This window comes from Triturus cristatus, chromosome 9 (assembly GCF_964204655.1).
Source record: "Triturus cristatus chromosome 9, aTriCri1.1, whole genome shotgun sequence".
Lineage (NCBI taxonomy): Eukaryota > Metazoa > Chordata > Amphibia > Caudata > Salamandridae > Triturus > Triturus cristatus.
Window position 1 is genome coordinate 869,268,525 of NC_140592.1, and position 21,257 is coordinate 869,289,781.

The 21,257-nt window shown below is 44.3% G+C and overlaps 1 long non-coding RNA gene and 1 pseudogene across 1 annotated transcript in view; both read left to right on the forward strand.

Annotated features, from left to right (window-relative positions):
* Positions 1 to 5,064: 5,064 nt before the first annotated feature.
* LOC146798986 (28S ribosomal RNA) lies at positions 5,065 to 6,617 on the forward strand (annotated as a pseudogene).
* Positions 6,618 to 11,201: 4,584 nt separating this feature from the next.
* The window catches only part of LOC146798987 (uncharacterized), a 38,946-nt gene continuing 28,890 nt past the window's right edge, over positions 11,202 to 21,257 (forward strand). Inside the window, exon 1 of the long non-coding RNA XR_014969223.1 lies at positions 11,202 to 11,324. This is a non-coding gene — a long non-coding RNA (uncharacterized LOC146798987). The remainder of the gene's footprint in view (positions 11,325 to 21,257) is intronic.

The window sequence follows — 21,257 nt, forward strand, 5'->3', positions numbered from 1 at the left end:
AACAGGTTGGCGTAACTGTGGGTGAGGCTAGTCCACATCACAAAGCTCTCCATCTATTTGTAGTAATCCATCTGTTTGTAGTCATCTCTATTGGCTCATGTGAAGTGGCGGAAAGCTTACAGATCTAAATAATGACAAATATAGGTGTAGAGACTATTGAGATCCATTGTCATTTGAAGATAATCCTTTTCCCATGTAATTTCCACTATGATTTGTAAAAAGTCAATGCTATCTCTAATGTATGAGGGTTCATCCTTTACCAATAGATGGAGAAAAAAAATCAGTGTACTTTGAGTTGCTTTCCAATAAGCTCCTGATCAATGACTCTGTTGGTCATACTGGGGGTTTTGTGTGTTTTTATGCAGCTTAGACTTGTTTTGCGCTGGAGAGCACCCTAAACGTAGTGCATAGCAGCGCCGAGGCGGTGTTACATGGGTTGTACATGGCTTGCCCATGCAACCACCCATGCCTTTTGAAGCAAAACTGTGTCTAGAAAGAATTGTTGACAGGGTTTTGTACCAAAAGTTAATGCCACTTCAAAAAAGGCTCTAACAGGAGAAATGTTTTAATTTCTCCACGCTTTTCTGACTTTGCACGCATGCTGCACTCCGCAGCAAACATACAAAGTGGAAACAGCTTTGAAACGTGTCTAGGCATAGTATTTTGTACAGGAAGGGTACCCTTCCTCTACAAAACCTATGCTAGAATCAGGCATGCACCTTAGCGCTATGGCGCTAAGGTTTGTGCATGCTGCACAGCATCTTAAATCAGCCATGGCGCTAGGAAACAAGAAGAAGAGAGCTATATCTCTGAAGATATAGTGCTCTCCTGCTCCCTTCCTGTCATGCAATGCAAAGCAGCCTCTTTGGGGGCTGCGCTGCATTGTGAGACTTTTTTGAAAATCTTGCCCTAATACTCTTCCAATTCTATAACCGTGATCTTTCCAGTTGACTAACGTTTCCCAGCATGTTCTATTTGTCTGGTCAATCATGTCTTTCCTTACTTTTATGTAACAGGAAGTTGAAGTTGCCTTCAGCCTTCCCTTCCTCAAAACAGAGCAGGAAAGGAGTGGTTTCCCACACCTAAGTGCGCAATGACTGTTTGGTCGGCCCTCTCGGGCTGCCAAAACCAGTCATGTGCACTTTCCCCGTTCTTCATGCAGGCTGCAGTACAGACTGAGTGGAGAACAAGCCAAGGCCCCCATTCCCGGGTTGATCGTCAAACCAGGACACTCAAAACCCATCACAACATTGCAATGCAGCGTTGTGACTGGTCAGGTAGCCTGGGTGCTTACCAATCTCAATGCTGCAGTGCAGCGTTGTGATTGGTCAGTGGAGCCTGGCTGTTCCTGGCTTCCTGTCCCACGAGGAGAGTAGGATCAAGGAGCAGAGATGTGGGACTGGCTGCAAGGTAAGTGTGTAATATATATATTTTTTCTTCATTGTTAAACCTTCCCTCAACCGTCTGCCCTCACCCCCGCGCCCACCCCACGCCGCCACCCATGTGTCATGCCAGATGCCACTGCAAATTCTACTCAAACACTTCAATAGCATTATGTGGCATGCAGAGTAGAAACACTGACTTTGGTTTAAAACCACTTGGACAACTCATATCAATAGAAATATTAATATCTACTAAATTGGCTAGAGCATTATCAGAGGAAGTGACATTCTTGTCCAATTCACATTAAATTTGCAAAATAGCTACTTGATTAATACTCAGATTGGCAGGTGCTGGCTTGTTATACATAAAGATAGAGCTGTTAGTTTTTACCAAATGGCAACAATTTTTCAGTTTGAGTTTCTAGTGAAGTTAAAAATATCGATACGACTCTAGGCATGTTGGAATAAGAACAGCAGGACAAGCCTAATGAAAGTACTTCAGCTTATATAGTGTAGTCATCTCATGTTACGAAACACACCAAATATAGTGTAGTCATCTCATGTTACGAAACACATCAAAACGGCCTTCTTCCAACTACTAATTCTCAAAAAGTTTGAATATGTATTCCTCACTCAGACTTCAGACCAGCCTTACAGGTCTTGGTCTGCTGATATCAGGATGTGGATTCCCAAAATTGTAGGGCCCCCTTAATTCCAACTTGGCTCCTCTAAAAACCATTCTCTTTGTGGCAGCAATCCTCATAACAAGTGCCAACATGTCAGCAACATCACTCCAATTCTTCAAAAGAATTACCTTAGCTCCCCTGATACTAGAATTGACTTCAAATGGCTGTTCCAGCGAGTTGTCTTGTTTTTCCCTGTTACCTGAAAAATAAACGTCACATTTCAGGTGGAGAAATCAGCAGCAGGCACACCGTGCATCACACTTCAGAGACCTTGGCAAAAAAAACAAGTAGCAGAGATAGCATCCTAATACTAAGCTCTGAGATTAATGGACCTAAATCCTAGAGATCCTTAGACAACCTAGTGTTGCTATCTGGGGCCAGCCCATAACCTTCAAAAGGACGTTTTTATCACAACTCTCCAACATAAGAAACTTACATAGACTGTCCTTTGAGGAAAGGATCAAACTTAAAATGTGCTACCTTGGTTTCAAGCTATCTATTTAAAGAAAGCAACTTATTTGCCTAACTGTGTTTCCATCTTCAGTTGGTGTATGAATTTCTCTTACCTTAGGTGACTGAGCAGTGGACCAGTTGGATTGATTCCAGATGTTCACAAAGAAGGCTAGGAAACAGCCTTTTGATTAAGGTATTTGTTTCAATATCCAACATTATTGCCCCAGAGATAACCTGATGTCTCTTATGCCAAAATTTCACACAAGTGTACGGTTATGGTGAGGGTGCACTTGTGAATCTGAGTCTCTGTGCAAAAGAATAATGTACTACAGGGAAGACCTGTTTCAATGATGGAATGTGGACAGATTAATTTGTAGAATTGGGGCACTGTGAGTTGATGTTGGGTAGTGTGCAGAGGGGCTCACATTGTATCTAGATATTTGTAAAATATGTTACCTTGCTGTTTTCAAAAGCATGTTGCTTTGCTTTGGGATACAACGTTTATATATTCCATTGATGTCACCAGATTTAGGAGTTAACTGACAATGTGTGAAACATTTGTAAATGTCCATGTTGAATGGAAGGGCACATTGAAATTATTTTTTGTCACAAATCTGTAGGGCAGGAAATTACTTCTGGGTTTGAATGGTTTTCCTTATGATGATATTTAGTTGATTTCTTCTAGAATGTTTGGCTAGATAGCAAATTCTGTGTCTGCGCTGGGGGAATACAATGCCAATATTTGCTGGGCATTGGTCCATTGCGTTCAGCCTGGCTCCCTGCTTAATGGTGTTTTTCCACATGCTGCTTGAGATGTAGAAGTAGTGGTTTCTCTTCAAAAACAAGAAAGCGTTTAACTCCTGTATTCATGTTGATGTGTGCATGTTTTGTGTTTTTACTTGTTTTAAAAAGCTGGTCAGGTTGTTACCGCTCTTTTTTTATGTGATTTTTCTTTTTTGCGTACGATTGGAGTTATATCCAGAATTTAAGTAGGTGGGTTTAATTTTATGTGGGAATACAACATGCTGATTGTCAGCATGGTAAAGAACACCATAGCGATAATTCTTCATGTGGAAATACAACATGCGATATTTACTCTTAACGGCCTGATTAAGAGTTCTTACTTGCAATTCGGCGGTTGGGATATCCATCACAATTTCGACGGAAGAACTTTTCCTCTGAACTCTAAGTGAGGCACTAGGTTACATACAAGTCATGTTTTTTTGTTATTTAAATTAGCTTTTTAATTGAGGTGAGGATTACTTTTTCCTTTCGTACAAGTACAAGCAAAGCAACGTAAGTGCTTAGATAATATTTACTAAGCCATGCAAGGGGCGATTTGCTCAGCCTTGAGTGGCTTTGTCAAGATATGTAATGAAAGGCTTCTGTTGCGCTGCAGTGCATTGCATTTTGTCGTAAAAGGTGTTCCATGGGTGGAGCTTGGGCATTGCTGTGCATCCACCAATGGAATTTGTTGCAATCTCATATTTACAAAAATCTGTAAAACTGGTATTGCTCCACAATGTTGTTTCTGCTAAGGATGGTGTAACAAGGAGATGTATCTTTATTTCTCCTCGTTGCTTCACCTTTCTGCATTCCGCAACATACATAGAAAGAGGAAATTGCCTCTTAGAAATGTTTTGCACAGAAATGTATCCCTTTCTGCACAAATAAATCCTACTTGTAACGTAGGTACCCTTGCCCCAAGGTGTAAGGGGGAATGCGTTGGTGCTAGACAGCTGATCTAGAACTGAGGCAGACCAAGGGAATTTGACTGTTTAATTAAAACAAAGCATCGCGAAGGCCCGAGGCGAGTGTTGACGCAATGTGATTTCTGCCCAGTGCTCTGAATGTCAAAGTGAAGAAATTCAATGAAGCACGGGTAAACGGCAGGAGAAACTGTGATTCTCTTAGCCTCTTCTCAGTCAGAGTGACCTTTACCTCCTAGTGGTCCAGCTGGTAACTGTCTCTATAGAGCTAGACTCTGCATAGAGATGTCTATTGAGACAGGCCAAACAAGGTTCTATCATGGCGGTGAGCGTGATAGTGAGAAATGGTGATGCAAACTAACAAAATTCCATATGAGGTAGTTCCTGGCGATTAAAAACCCCGTTAAGATGGGGAAAAAAGGTGTTGTTTTTTTCAGAAATTATTAATCACCTTACCAAATTTGTCAATCCAGCACCCGATTCAAACAATGCAACTAGCAAGAATGATTCAGGTCATGATATAGCACCCTGTTCACCCTCCACAACAACAGACTGGAGAGTGTACTATCTCTAGTCTATACATGATCCCAGTTCCAGTGAGGACAGCTTTCAGTGTGGCTGTACTCCGGAACAAATTAATGTAGTTTTGTTGGAAGCAAGGCCGATTTGACACTGATGGACAGCAATAATAACCCAGAATGAGGCAAAACGTGGTGGTACAGAAATAATCAAATGCCTCGTCATCTAATCAGCGATGTATATGAATGGATGAACGAGATTCCCACTGTCCCAACCCACTATCTAGCGAAAACACAGCCAAGGCAATGGGTTTGTCAGAATCTGTAGGGAAAGAAGTATCATGCAGAGCATGACTGTAGTCTGACACTGTGAAGAGACATGAGTGGTATAACATAAGTAGGAGGCCCTCAGGCCACTGGTGAAATGCCACTTTTACATTCATTTTTTCACTAACCTGGTGAGGTGGGGCAAACCCCGTGGGGCTCTTGCTTCTGGCTCCAAGACCCCACATTTACTGGCCGTGACCCACTCTGGGGTCAGTGGTAGGTGGGGATTTTGACTGAGACGGTACACCTGTCAAACGATAGCGTAGGTTTCCAAAAGTGAGCTCAGGGAGGACAGAAACCTCCTCTGGAGCAGAAGGGCAAAAGCTTGTTGGATCTTGATTTCCAGCGTGAATGCAGACAGTGAAAGCGGGGTCTCACGATCCTTCTGACTTGTTGGGATTCAAGCATGAGGTGTCAGAAAAGTTACCACAGTGATAACTGGCTTTGGCAGCCAAGCGCTCATAGCGATGCCGCTTTTTGATCCTTCAATGTCAGCTCTTCCTATCACTGTGAAGCATAATTCACCAAGCGTTAGATTGTTTACCCACTAATAGGGAACGTGAGCTGGGTTTAGACTCAGCCTGGGTGGTAAAAAAAATTCCGCTCGCGGAAATTACGATATTTTGACATTTTCGCGTTCCGCGGAGAGCGCGAAAATGTCAAAATTTTCGCAACCTGCCGCGAAACAGAAGTATTTTTCTTGTTCGCGCTTTAAAAATGCATTCTTGCGCGCGCGGTCGCGACTTACCGGGTCCCTTCGTTCACCGACGAGTTTTCCTATCCGTTCCCGCACGCCACAAGATGTTGGATTGTTGGTACCCGGTCGCGCTATCCCGCGAGAGTTTGCGATCACGAACACGTCATTGCGATCGCAAACAGGAAATAATCATCGCGAGCAAAATGGCCGCGTCCATTAGCGACCGCATGGGCAAGTTGGAGATATATTTCCCCACGAGCACGCAAAAACACATCGCGAACGGGCGGGAAAAGCAATCTCCGCATCTTCGCGAAAGTTTCGCATGCTCGCGGAGATTCTGCGCAATTTCGCGATAATTTGCAAAAGTCAATTTCACAAATTCTGCCCACTCTTAGTTTAGACATTATGAGACAGGTATGTTTTACCCTACTGATGATGTGATGTTGCAATAGTATTTCTTCTCAGTATGAGAGAAATCACAGGTTCAGACATTTGGTGTATGTCTTGGCTTAGGAGCCAATGGGGCAAAGCTACCATCTATGGGATGATGACTAAACACCCCTAAGCCAGAATCCCCCTGAAAATTGTAACAATACTGCAGTGCTGTGGAGCCTCAGTTGACCTGCGATAGCTGGCCTCTTTGGCCAGTGCATAGAGCCGCTCATTTGGAGACTGGTGTGCAAACAGAGGGTAGCCACCTCCATCGCCCTTAGTGCACCACATGCTCGTGGTGCACCTGGTGCTAAATCATCCATAGAGGACCAGATTCTGAGTTAGGGTTTTGTAAGTAGCAGAGCAGCTGCCTCACTGTGATCTATTGAAAGTCATACTATGAGCCAAGCTTTTGTCTCTGTCTGTGGGTGCCCACACCAGCCCCCATCACCTCTGGGGTCCTTTTGCTACCAGGCTGGCGGGAGAAATGTGGAGTGGTCACGGGCCTACTGAAGGCTGCCTCCACCACAGGCTGCAGGGACAGGAGCATGATCCCATGCAGGTCAGCAGGGTGACCAGATTGGGAGCAGTTTCCCTAACCCGCGAGATTTGCCAGGAGTCATGTAAGCCTAAGAAGGAGCCTTCTGAGCGCCAGCCTCAGAGTGCAAGGCCAGTCTTTTCATCAACGGACTGCCATGTGACTTGGGACCGGGGTCTGGGATGTTCTGTTCGTTCCGTGCCATCTGGTCACTCAGTCAACCCGGGCTGCCTGGTCCATGAATCAGGCTCGCTGACAAAATGGACCATGGGCTGGCCAACCAGATGGCTGGTGTGCTGGCCTGCTGGGCTAACTCTGACTTTCGTCTCCCCCTGGTTTCTGTAATTGTTGAGGAAAATAGAATTCCTGGGCAACACAATGGAAAGAGGGTGTGTGGTGGGCTGGGCTTAATCCTACTTGTATCCTCAGGTCTGGGCTCCAGGAAAGTGGAAGGCACCCACCCAAGGTAACAACCTGTATGGCGGTGACAGTCACTACACAGGGCAGGGTGGGCGCAGACTAGGGGGACTCTCTTGCTCCCCCACTGAGTTTGGGCTAAAGAGCGGAGACCAGCCCTACATGTAAGCCCAGCCCCCCAGGGCACCGAGCTGGCCTATGAGCCTGGGAGAGCTCTGAGAAGCCCTTAGCAGATGCCTGGGCCCAGTCTCGAATGGCAGTGACTGTCCCTCGCCACCCAGGCGGTACCATCGGCAGGTCTGACGCAAGGCTCCGTAGAATGATCAGGCGTGGTAAAGGTGAAGCAGCAGGCCCAGGAAACCCTCTCTCCTTCTCCAGCAGGGAGGGAGACCGCGGTCGCGCCCTAGGTCAGAGCTCCCGCGGGGCCTGGGCCACATGTGCCGGCCCTCTGTGACGCAAAGCGCTAGAGGGGAATGGGTGAAATGGGCTCCACAGTCCAAGGACAGGGCATCCTGTCCAGGGACGATCCAGACCAGACTCTGGTCAATCTAGCATAGAGCCTAATTTATATCATGGTGGTAATGGTCTGCCTTTGCTTTTCCATTGGATTCCCAGCCTGCCTACTTGGTGGTCCACCCACTATATTGAGTTGTTGGCGGTTCTATGGATGAAAGATCATCCGAGTTCCACTAACTCCGTCAGGATTGTTCACTATCTAAATATGGCAGGCGGGTCCAGAATGCATGAATTTGAACGATAAACTCTTGGGGCCTGATTTATCGTTATTTGAAGCAGGTCAATGCAGCAAGATAACTTGCTGTGCTGCAAACAAATGGAGAGGGCGAGAATGTGCCATATTTACCTCTCTAGTGCACTTATCGCTGCCTTCCTCCAATGCAGGCACCCTTGAGACATGGTGCAAGGGTGCCTGCGTTTCAAGCAGGATTATTTTCCTGCACAAAAACAATCCTTAGAGGTGTTTTCCTCTTTCTAAGGATGCTGCAGAATACAGCACACTTATAAAGAGGAAACAAGGTGGAGAAATAAAGATATTTCTTCTTGGTGCACCTCACAATTTTGACTCATTCCCAGCTTTACAATTCTTGGTAAATCAGGTAATGCACCAAAAAGCACCCACACGCCATCCATGGAACTTGCACTGCTTTGATTTACTCCAAATTCTCCAAGTAACGCAGAGCCATACAAGGTGGCTTTGCGTAGGTTGGTAAATCTGACTTAAGGAATGCATTGCCATGTGTGACCTTGCTTGATGCAAAGGCAAGGCTATCCTTTGATAAATTTAGGCCCAGATGTTTTCTATTTTAATCAGGAAATGTTTGGGAACACACACTAGTGGAACCTTCATTATAATCAACTTAATTTCTGTCAATGTTTGGCTTTTAATTTGTAAGCCAATGTGCAAGAAAGAAAACATTTTGCAAAATGCCCTCTGAATCATGTGATATAGGTATCTCCAAATTTAAAGTTGCACAAAAAACAACTCTTCCTTTACTCAGTTTCTTGGACACATTTCAGTAATGCTTAGGTTTTCTTATCCATTTTTATTTCATTCACTTTTACTATGTGAAATTCTGTATGGTTGGTACGCAATGAAAAATCATTTTAAGTTATGTTCAGTTGATGGCTGCTTGCATTGTATGATTTTGGAAAAAAAATAAACACTATTTATCCATGTGATCAGGAGAGTCTGACTGACGTAATGGTCTAGTACTTTTGAAAGTGCACCATTGGGGTATCAAACCGCCCATCCTTTTTCTCTTTTTTTTTAAAACCAATTAATTTTTGTTTTCTCTGTTATGCTGCAGTACACATCGTGATACAAATATGTATATTGATATAAAATACAAACAAAACAGTTTTAAAATACAATTCAAAGGTGTCATTACAGATAATCATGCATTTGTTACTTATTACTAATAGTAAATCCTTCTCATCTGAACAAAAACTAGTGAGGGGGAGATGTTGCATGTGAATGATTACTAAAGCATTGGGTGTGATTCCTAGTGAAGGTTATATAATACCCACAGAATGCGAGTAAAGGTGAGTTATCGCCAATTTATGTAGTGGGAGAAGGGTACTATATCAAGATTACAAAGGCGGAAAAAGAGGGGGTAGCAGGAAGGGAGTGGGCAACTGGTGTTAAGTAGGGAACATAAATTGGCTCAAGAGGGGGAGGCTTACAATATTTGAAAAGATCACCTATTTTTCGTGCACAAGCTTGTCCCAGTTTGATTGTTCATCCTGTTTGGAGTGGACAATCTGAAATATTTTTTTATTACTCTACATCATGTAAGGAATATCCTGGTGGCAGCCTTGGCCTGTACAGGTAAGAGTGGTGGGGCCGGGTGAGGGGGAATATCAACATACGACGACAAGGGTAAATTAGATAAATAATTCATTTTCCCTCACCTTTGTCTGTCAAAATCACCCCCACCTGACCCCCCTGCCCTACCGCTACTACCTGCCTGGTGGAAAGGGGCAATAAAATAAAAATATGACCTTAGACCATGGGAGAAACTCATTAGTCATTAGTGTTTTCTTTTCCAAAAACAAACTCCCCCTTTGGAAGCTTGTTTTTGGAAAATTAAATACTTTAGTGTAAGTGGCCCTCATCAGTAATGGATGCACACCAAATTTTGCATGAACCGCCGTGATGACGGTCCATACAAAGCCATAGAGTTTACTGCAGGGCTGACAAACAACTCGAAATTTGATGGGTGAAGTAAAGGCATGATGGTGGACGTAAAGTCCTCTGACCCCCTGCCTGCCTATACTCTGTCATCAACCTCTAAAACAGGTCCATAACTTTTTATGTACTGCACAGATCCATGGGATGTGTTTGTGAGATTACTCTCTTATATTAGCTTCTTATTGTTTTGCAGAATAAAGTTCCTCGCAATACCAATTATTGTGCAGTATATTGTTCCATGCATGGCAACCCAACACCATCAAAAAAAACGTTGGCACCACAAAATCACTCCATAAGGGCCTAATAACTGGTACCAGAATAAATTATTCGGGGCATGGTTTCACCCTTGAATCGGTGTATTATGAATTGAAGGCCCTTTACTGGGGATTTACATTTAATTACCGACGCAACTGACTTTTCAATATTTTAATCTTATTTTACGAATTTCCCTTTTTTTTTGCTGAATCTGGTTTTTTTCTGATAAAGTTAGTTCCTTTTTGTGCGCAATAAATCTACTTAACATCGTTTGCTTTTTTAGCCCCACTAATAACTATTTTTGACTCAAATTGCCATGTTTTTCTGTCCCTCTCCCACTAATATCTTTTTTCCATCTATTCTTTGGTCGAGCCTAGCGTTGCAGCACATGCACCGCTCACTTTGCGAGGCATGCAGCATTCAGTATAGCGTGGAAGCTTCTTGGAAGCTTCATGGAAGCTCTGCCCACTCTCCACCTATCTTTTTGATTTGCTCTTAAATGCAGCCTTCCGATTGGTTGTAGTCTTGTTTGTCCCTCCTCCTGACGGCCATGTCGTCCTTTGTGTCCTTCTGTGGCTACTGGCTTCTTTACTGCACAGACTACTTTCTTCTGCCTCCCCCTCCCGCAGTCCGATGCCTTCTCACCCCCGTGCCTTGTCGCCCGCACGCATATTCCCTGGACCCTACATATACTCAGTGCTTGATAACTGTAGTTGAACAATTTTCTCACCTCTGCTCATTGCACACAGTGGATGCATCATAATTGTTTGTACTTCTTTGTTTGATTTATAATGTAATTACTGTACACCTGTATATCTCTTACGTGGTTACAGGTAATTCGATGTTGTAAAATTACCAGCACTATAAATTCCTTTTTCTGAGATATTCGCCTGTAAATTGAGGTTGTTCCAATGTTTATACTAGTGACTCCCCTTCTTCCTGTTCTCATTGCTCCTCATTCTTTTATACTGCCTCAACTACATCTAACTCCTCTTTTACCTTCCCCTTTCAAAATGGCCACCACGTAGTCCTGTTTTCAAATTAACAAACACTTCTGACCACGAGTCACCATGCGCATGCGCAGGGCCCATTTATTCCCTGAGGACACACGGAGTCCCGTCGTTTTTCTCCACTGACGCGCTTTCCACGAGGTCTTTCGAACATGGCTGACTCCCGCCACTGGTTACCTTTATCCTCAAGGTAAGTCCCATGGTTCCTCCCAGTTTCACCCCATTATGCATTGCCCCAGCTGGCCTCGGTACTTATTTGATTTTACCTATTCCCTCTAGCCCATCAGCCTCCACTCATAGTCTCTCCCACTTGGCAATTTCCGATATGCCCTCTTCCCTGTAATAAGTTCCACAATTGGGCACCTGCTCACCGATTCGCTTTGAAGCCACAAACATATCATTTCTGACTCCCAGGTTGGTGCTATTCCTGGTATCATCTGCCCATTTCTGTCCTCTCCTTGGTTTCCTCGATCCATTTTTCCCTCTTCCTTTTCCCCCAGCTATCGGTATCTGGCTGGCAAGCCACCCCTCCCCAACTATTTGTATTATCCCTCTGGAGTGGTGCGAAATCTTCACTATACCGGGTACCGATTTTTACTCACTAATACCATCCTTAGCACTTCGGTCAGCAATGTCCATGGTAGCATGCTAATAGACATTATTATGTATGTATTTGGCTGTACAACACCCGTTTGTGCACAAGCACAGTTTGATATCACCTCGGTTAACATTGTCCATGGGAGCATGACGTTTTTTTGATTGTATTTGGCTGGCCAACACCCGATCACGCACAAGCATGGTTTGAGAGTGTCTCCTTATCTCTCATGGTATAAATACATTGCCTCCACTTGACTTGGCTCTACACTGTTTATGGCATTGTGTTTTTGACATTTGCCGATATGTATATGGTTGCACGACACCTGATCACGTATGTGCATGGTTTGAAAGCGTGGCACCCCTTATCTCCTCTGTAATTTCAATATTGCTTTAGCATGTAGCTCTGCCAGTATTTTGGGTTCGGTGGGAGAGAGAGGATTTCAACATTAAATACTAACCTGGAATCTCTCATTCACAACTCTTTGAAAACCGAATGGAAAATACATTGAGCAGGTGCGCGAGGGCCTACCTCCTATACACGATTCACAACGATGACCGCCCTTCTGCATTTTGTGCAAAATGTGTCATTTTCACAAACATGACATGAGTTATACATGGAGAACCTTTGCTCATCCAGTTACTGCAGCATCTGTGCGTTCTCCTGGCTCTACTGTGAGATGTTTCAGTTTTTTTCTTTAGAGTTCAGTGGTATTCTTGAAACTTGCTCCATTCTGTTGTTTGAAGTTCCAGTTTATGTTGTCTTTCTAAAGTTCAGTTTCACGAGTTCTGGCAAGTGCCCTGTGGGGTGTATCTGAATAGAGCAGTAACATCGAGGGTCTGTGCCAGTACACTGTTTACTCACATTTATAGGCAATCAATCAATTAAAGTTTGTTTATTTGAACATTTGCTTTGCGCTATCATAAAAAATACATCTATACAGCCGGATGCCTTAAACAAAGAGAACAATTTTCAGTTATATAAGTAAGACCAGCAGACTATTAATAAAAATGCTTTTCAATTAGACAATGCACTAGGCTAGAGTAAACAGTAAATTGATATTCTGGGGTCAAGGCAAAATCTTATCCAACAGAGTCAGCTTGAAAGCTGATGGAGCTTAAAAGCCTTTCTGCATGAAAAGAGATACTGAAAATGAAAACTTTCATATCCTAGCTGCCAATTTTGTTAATAAGTGATAAGTTGGTGTGTCCTTGTCATAAAATAAAGAGCGAAATATACTGGTGTAAAGGAGAAACATTTATTCATTCTCAGAAGTAACCAAGTGATAATGAAAGTTTCAATCATGACAATGGGGTCTCAACCTGTGTACCCCAGAATACTGCCACAGGAGTTTTAAAACCAGTATTACCTCTGCTTACCAAGCCATCAGGCAAATGAACTGCTGTTTACTTCGCCGACCACATGGACAGCTGTGATACTGTGCACATAAAACCTCCACTTTCCTGAAACTCTTATGTTCTATAATGCAGTTTTTATAAAGTGCACACTGGCAGGAGGCAGGGCTTACCGGTGTGCACTAGGAGAGGACAGGGATGCTGTGCTCCAGGTCCTCCTGTGCCGAGTGCTTTCTGAGGGCGTAGGGGCTATTAGTGTGCATCCAGTGTCTGCACAGCTTGGCCAATAGCTTCGCTCTAGGGGAGAATGCACTGAGCGACACTGCCTGAACATGAATTATGGTCCCCGAAAAGTCTTTGGAGGGCCCTCTTGGATTCTCTGATACAACTTCCCTCATGTTTCCAGTCATCCTTGCTAGGGATGCTAGTTACTGTGTGTTGATAAAGCCAGGACTCCTGTTTTATAGTTTATTAGATGTGTAGAAGGCAGTTTCTCTTACAATTACCCAGAAGATATCCACAATACAAAGAAGTGTTCTGGAATCCAACTTGTTTGGGAGCAAATGCACGTATAATTCTATCTCGAATCACATCTTTGTAATCAAAGATTTTCGGGATTTAGAAACCTTTGTGAAGGAACAGAAATTATCCTATCCTCAAAGTATCAGTGATTATGATATGTGATTGTATAGCATGTATTACAGGGAAAAGTGATGTTAAGAAAAAATGATACGTGCTATACTGTGTAGGAATCACAGAGTGCTCTCAAGTGTAAATTACCTTTAAATTATGCCAAAGAGAGCATCTGAACCTAAAACAATGAACATCAAAGATGAATCCTATGAAGTTGGTGGTGGTTATCTTGCCAGGTAGGAGGTAATTTAATCAGTGCATCATTGGGCACTTATATCTTACAGTAATTCAGTTTCAGCCAATTTGATATGAAATACACAGAGAGATGGGGACAGGGATATCCTAAAGGGATATACTTTCAGCATGGAATTTAAGATGTTCATAGTCAATTTCTAGAATACTATAATCGGTCCTATCAGTCTTTAAATATTTATATCAATCTCCGGATGTCCATGCCCAGCAGAGTGGAAATTCAAAAGGCAAAAACTGGGGTTTGTTTTCTCCTTTATTCGATTCCCCTCTCTACGCTTTTACTATGTGCCTCATATATTATATAGGCCTGGGCGGTAAATTCCGTTCCGCTCGCGGAAATTGCGATATTTTGACATTATCGCGTTCCGCGGAGAGCGCGAAAATGTCAAAACTTTCGCAACCTGCCGCGAAACGGAAGTATTTTTCTTGTTCGCACTTTAAAAATGCATTCTCGCACGCGCGGTCGCGACTTACCGGGTCCCTGCGTTCGCCGTTGAGTTTTCCTATCCGTTCGCACGCGCCACAAGATGTTGCATTGTTGGTACCCGGTCGCGCTATTCCGCGAGAGTTGGCGATCGCGAACACGTCATTGCGATCACGAACAGGAAATAAGCATCGAGAGCAAGATGGCCGCGTCCATTAGCGACCGCATGGGCAAGTTGGAGATATATTTCCCCGTGAGCACGTAAAAACACAACGCGAATGGGCGGGAAAAGCAATCCCCACATCTTTCCGAATGTTTCGCATGCTCGCGGAGATTTTGCGCAATTTCGCAATAATTTGCGAAAGTCAATTTCGCAAATTCTGCCCACCCTTAATATTATTAGGCCTGGGCGAAGCACTACGCTACGCTCGCGTAGTTTGCGAAGTTCGCGCTACTTCGCACTACGCGAACTGCACGTAGCACAGTGCGAACACGCGTAGCGTAGTGTTGCGTAGTGCTGCGGTCATTTTTTGCTTGCTCGCGACCGCGAGCAAGCAAAATGACATCCTGGCGAGACTTTTTCCTTGTTCGCGATCGCGAGCATGGAAAATAAACCTCCCGGCGAGATTCCCAACGCGAGAAGGTCAGGTTTCTCATTGCGAGGGGTCGCGTATGCTCGCGACCGCTCGCGATGAGAAACTACCAGTTCGCGTTGAGAAAGCTGCAGCTCGAGTAAAAATCTACTCGAGCAGCAGAAAACTACAGCTCGCACTGTGCAAGATGCCATTTTCAATGATTGCACAGTGCCGGTTGCTTGTCCGCACTGTGCAATCATTGAAAACAACATCTTGCACAGTGCGAACATGTTACTTCGCAGTTCGCGAAGTGCTACGCGTAGCTCGCGTAGTGCGAACTTCACTTTGCGTAGCTTCGCGAAGTGCTACTTCGCGAACTACGCCCACCCTTAAATATTATACTGTGTGTGCTCCGTGGTGGCTGTGCTGTAGGGTGGAAAACTGCATTTCTCAGATTGTATTTAGAAAATAAAGCATTAAAAAAACATTCATCAATTAACTAGCTTCTGAGTACTGCCTGGTGTGTTGTCTAGGTCTGCAGTGGAGTGTGCCCCCATAAATAGCCTCCTCAGAATTGCCATATCCTGGTAAGTGTTTGTTGTGTGGTTTTGAATATGTTTTTGCCATAATGGTGCTCTGCAGGGTGGGTTGAGACCTTGCCTCCTGCTAACCAAACCTGTGTGGACTGTGATAAATTATGGGGTATTAATAGAGTATTTGAAAAGTGAGCATTTGTTTGATGGAAGTGTGTGGGTAGAAAGTGGGAGTGTTTTGGTTGATAGGTTAGAGGGATGTAATGGGAAATTGTAGACTATAACGAGAGTACCTGAGGTCTGATAACAGTGCATCGACTATAGCAAGGGTGCTTACTGGCACATGCATCAACAATGCCATTTGCGATTCCTTAATAGCGAAAAATAAGGATTCGCTAATAAGGAATAGCAAAAGGCTATGCATGTAGAAATCGCTTACAAAATGGCGATTTCTAAACATTCCTTAATTGCTACTCGCAAATTGCGAGTCGCAATTAAGGAATACCTCCCCATTGATTCCTATGGGCCTAGAGGCCCATAGGAATGAATGGGAGGACTTTCTCAATTTGCTAATCTCAATTAGAGAATCGCAAATTGCTCATGCTATTTCAAGGGTGCCAGGGCGTCAAAAAGACACCCTGTTGCACCCCTGAAATCTGCATATGAATACATCTTGCACACACACATGCCCCAAGGGCATGTGTGTGTGTAAAATGGAACTTTGAAAAATGCACTTTAGTGCATTTTTCAAAGTTTTTGCAAATTACCATGAAGTTCAACTTCATGGTAATTTTCTCCCCCTATTAGCGAAACCGCTAATTTTTAAACTTTCATGCATTGCATTTAAGGAATCTCAATTTGGGATTCCTTAAATGCAATCACAATTTAAGGAATCGCTATTTAGAGATTCCTTAAATAGCGATTTTTGCATTTGGGATGATGCATCCCAAATGCAAAAATACCGGTCGCAAAGGGGCAGATTCTGCTAATCTGCCCGTTTGCGAGCAGTTTTCTCGTTGATGCATGTGGCCCAATATGTGTTAGAAGAATGTGGGTGTGATGAAGATTGAGCAATGTGCAAGGAGGGCATGAGGAACCAAAGGCAAATGTTTCGTGAATAGTAAATGTTAGAACTGGGATTCCTGGTAGTCTGAGGAATGCACCCAGTCCAGGCAGGGACCAACACTCTACTCAGAGTAAGCTAAGTACACACTAGGAGATAGTCTGTGCTCACCCTCTGGTAGAGTGACACAGAGCAGTCAGGCTTATCTAAAAAGGCAATGTGCAAAACATTTGTGAAACACACAAACACAGCAATACTATGAATACATCACAAAAATACTTCACACAGGTTTAGAAAAATAGATTATTATATTCTGAACAAAATACGACCATAACGACAAAAATCCAATGCATAGAAGTTCAGATATGAATTTTAAAAGAATAAGTGAAAATAGTTGTTAGAAGCAAATAGTGTTTAGGGGTTACTCAAGACCGTGCTTGACCAGGGCAAAGTAAAAGTTCCAACGACCATGATGGAGCACCGGCTGCAGGACCCACGCAGGACCCAGTGAACAAAGTACCTTTCCTAGTCGCACCGGCAAGTTGCGTTGGGAAATGCAGAATGTTGATCTCGCAGGTCAAGGATGCGTCAATTCTTCTCCACACAGTGATGATGATGCGACGGTTGTGAAGGTGAAACACCGGGCCTAAATGCATTGGTTCTGTAGAGCGATGAACTGTGTTTCTCCATGCAGTCGAGGGTTGCGTCAATCTCTCCGAGCTGCTGCAACAGAGATGCACGATTACGATGCTTCAGGCTCTCAAGGCAATTCGTTGGTTCCGATTTTACTCCCGCAACCAGGTCAATGCACCTGTACTGCTACATGCAGACAGGAGATGTAATGATATCTGTGTTGCAAGTATCTGGTCCACTTCCAGTGAACCAGGCACGTAGCAGGGGTCGAGACTTTGATATCCCTGAGTCTCAAGCAACAGGAGGCAAGCCAAAAAGCCCTTGGAGCACACTTGGAGTCCAGCTCTTCTTCGGCAAAGTCAGAGAGCTGCAGGCAGCAGAGCAATACACACAAAAGCAGGCCTTCTAGATCAGCAGTCCATTCGAGTTCTTTAAGCATCACAGCAGTTCTTATGGTAGAGCTTCAGTTACAAGTCCAGTAGTGTCTGATTTTAGGGAGTCAGAGACCCAGGGGCAGATTTACAATGAAAGTGACTCAGTGCATTCCGCAAGCCATTTGGCTGCGCCGCACTGAGTCACCTTCAAAGCACAGGGATGCGACATATTTACAACAATAAACTGCTGGCGCACAAACTGCAACCATGCGCCAGCGCAGGCAACCTTGCACCATGGTGCAAGGATGCCTTTATCATGGGGAGATTGTTTTTGTGCAGGAAGGGGCACCTTCCTGCACAAAAACAATCACTACAGGCATTTTCCTCTTTCAACGCGTGCTGTAGAATGCAGCACGCATTGAAAGAGGAAAAAGAAGGAGAAATTAAAACCTTTCTTCTCGTTGAGCCTCCCTACGCCTCCCCTTGGGAGGTGTAGTAGTCACACGCATTTCCAGATTTGCGATTCCTCGTACATCTGGAAATGTGTCTGGTTCCATGGGTGTTACGTGGGAACACCCACAGAAACACCCATGGAATGCCACTTCTGCACAAAGTGCTGCATGTAAAGGGGCCATATTTACAAGGACATGCAAAATCACGTAGGGTGGCTTTTCCTCTCCTTGTAAATATGGAGCAGTAAAATCCGCCACCAGTACGTCACAAAAAGTGACGCACTGGTGGCGCAAGGGGCTTGTAAATCTTCCCCCCAATACTTATACCCAAAAGTGCCTTAGAAGTGAGGTTGACTTCAAAGATTGATCTTTGAACAGCACAAGTATTCTTTCAATCCAACTTTGTCTGCCAGGTTATCTATGGGGGTAAATCAGACATTTTTGTGCGGACAAGTCACTACCTATCCAGTGCAGTGTTTAGCCCCTCCCTTCCATTCTGCCCAGGCAGTACATCAGAATGAAGATGTATGTAGATGGGTACTCAGGCACACTTAGACTTCCTGTGTTTGTGGCTGTCTAGAGGGGATGAACAAAGTGTAGCTCTCACCCACCCCAGACGTGCATGGGAGACAGGCTGCAAGGCACAGAGAGCAGTAAGTTCAGAGGAATGTCCACTTTCTAAAAGTGTCATTCCTAAAACAGTAATGTTAAATCCCACTTCACAAGCAAGGGGGATGTATCCTTACCAATTTGCAGATATAAAACATGAACTGGCTCCTCCTCTCTTATCAGGACTTACACCTTAAAACGTGTTTTAATAAATTCCCACTGGTAACATATGAGAGTGGTAGGCCCCACAGAGGTGAGAAACAAATTTAGATGTTTGTCACTAACAATACATGCATACAGAAAAGTAAATAGCCCACCTTTTACTTACTTAGCACCCTGCCCTTAAGGTTACCTAGGGCCTACCTAAGAGGTGGCTTATGTGTATGAAAAGGGGAGTTTAGGGCTTGGCAAGTCTTTTTAAATTCCAAATCAAAGTGGCAGTAAACTGCACACACAGGCACTGCAGTGGCAAGCCTGAGACAGGTTTGAAATGCCCATTCTGTGGGTGGCATAATCAGTACCACACACCCACTAATACCTTTTAACTTACAGGTCCTGGGTACATGGTATACCACTTTACAAGGGGCTTACAGGTAAATGGAAAATGGCAATAATATATACCCCAATTACACACATGTTTAAGGAAGAAGCACATGCACTTTAGTACTGGTCACTAGTAGTAAAGTGCGCTGAGTCCTAAGGCAAAGAAAAAGATTCAACAAAACGTAGAGACAAAATCCAAAACGTGCGAGGGAAGACTACCCTAAGGATGACTGGTCTAACAGTAAAAGAGTGGGATTTGAAGGGAGAGCATTTTACGTATAAATAGACCTTAGTGTGTGAAGGGGACACAAATAGTTTGCAGAGCTTTGGTGAGGCATGGGATTTTGTAATTGTACTGTGTTGTATGCACAATGCGGCCTCCATATTTTGTGAATTGTGTGTGGTCCCTAGATTAACCCATGGGACACCGAGTGGTGTGATTGTGTCAATCTATCAATCAGCATTTGTACAGCACAGCACTTTCACCCCTAAGGGTACCTGGGTGCTGAAGGTGCCAGGTCTCCGTCGAAAAGCCACGTCTTGAGTTTCTTTCTGAAGTCCGACAAGGGAGGGTGCAGTTGGGAGGTGTAGGGGCAGGGTGTTCTAGGTCTTGGTGGCGATGTAGGAGAAGGACCTGCTCCTGCTGCAGGTGCGATGGATGCGGGGGATGTGTGTGAGGGCAAAACGGGAGGAGTGCAGGTGTCTTGTGGGTAGGTGCAAGTTCATTTGATGGCTGATGTAGTATGGTCCTTGATTGTGTAGAGCTTTGTAAGTGTGCATGAGGATCTTGAACTGGCATCTTTTCTGGATGGGGAGCCATTGGAGGTTTCTGAGGTGTGGGGTGACATGGGTCCATTTGGGGAGATCCAGTATGAGTCTGGCTCCTGCATTCTGTATGGTCTGGAGTCTTTTGAGGAGTTGGGAGAAGATGCCTGTGTAGAGACCATTGCTGTAATTGAAGCGGCTGGTGATGAGGGTCAGGTTGACAGCTTTTCTGGTGTTGACTGGGATCCATCTGAACATTCTACGGAGCAAGCAAAGGGTGTGGAAGCAGAAAGCGATGACTGCGTTGACTTGTCATTTCATGGTTAGTTCGCTATCGAGGATGATGCCAAAGTTGTGTGCATGTTCTGTGGGTGTGGGAGTTGGTCCATGTTCTGCTGGCCATCAGCTGTGGTCCCAAGATCAGTATATCTGTCTTGTCAGAGTAAAATTTGAGGCCGTTGTCTCTCATCCAGTTGGATGCATTTGTCATAGTGTCACAAACGTTGGTTATGGTGTTGGAGGGGTCCTCAGTAAGCAAGTGGAGAAGTTGAGCGTAGTCGACATAGGAGATTATGTTGAGTCCATGAGATCTGATGACATCTGTGAGGGGGACCATGTAGGAGTTGAACCGGGTGGGGATGAGGGAAGAACCTTGGGGTGCACTGCATATGATGTCCTTGGGTTTGTAGAAGGCAGCTGGATGCTCTGAGTGCATTCTGAGAAGAAAGAAGCTTTCCACTTGTGGGCATTTTGATGTATGCCAATGTTGTGGAGTCTGTCAATGAGGGTGTGGTGGGAGAGGTCAAGGAGAATCAGGTCACGTTTCACTGCAGTCGAGGAGGGATCTAATGTCATCTGTGGCAGCAATCAGCTCGGTCTCGGTGCTGTGGTTGGCACACAAACCTGATTGTGAGGTGCCAAGTAGGTGGTCTTATTCCAGAAAGAGGCAGCCAGGTGGCAAAGGGTGAGCAGAAAACAATCATGAAAGGCAGAGAAAGAAGAGAAAAAGAAGCAGAGAATGATCAGAAAAATTGAGAAGGAGGAGAAAAATAAGCAGAGAACAAGCAGAGAAGGAAGAGAAAAATGAGCAGAAAAGGATCAGAAAAGGAAAAGGAGAAAGAGAAAAACAAACAGAAAATTATCAGAAAAGGAAGATAAGGAGCAGAAAAACGAGCAAATAAAGATCAAAAAAGGAGCCAAGACTAGAGGGCAGAAAGTGAGCAGGAAAGGAGACCAAGAGCAGGCAAAAAATGGACCAAGCAGCAGTGGAGGCACAACCAGAGGCAGCAGGGGAAGGCTGCAGGCAGTTGGACAGGA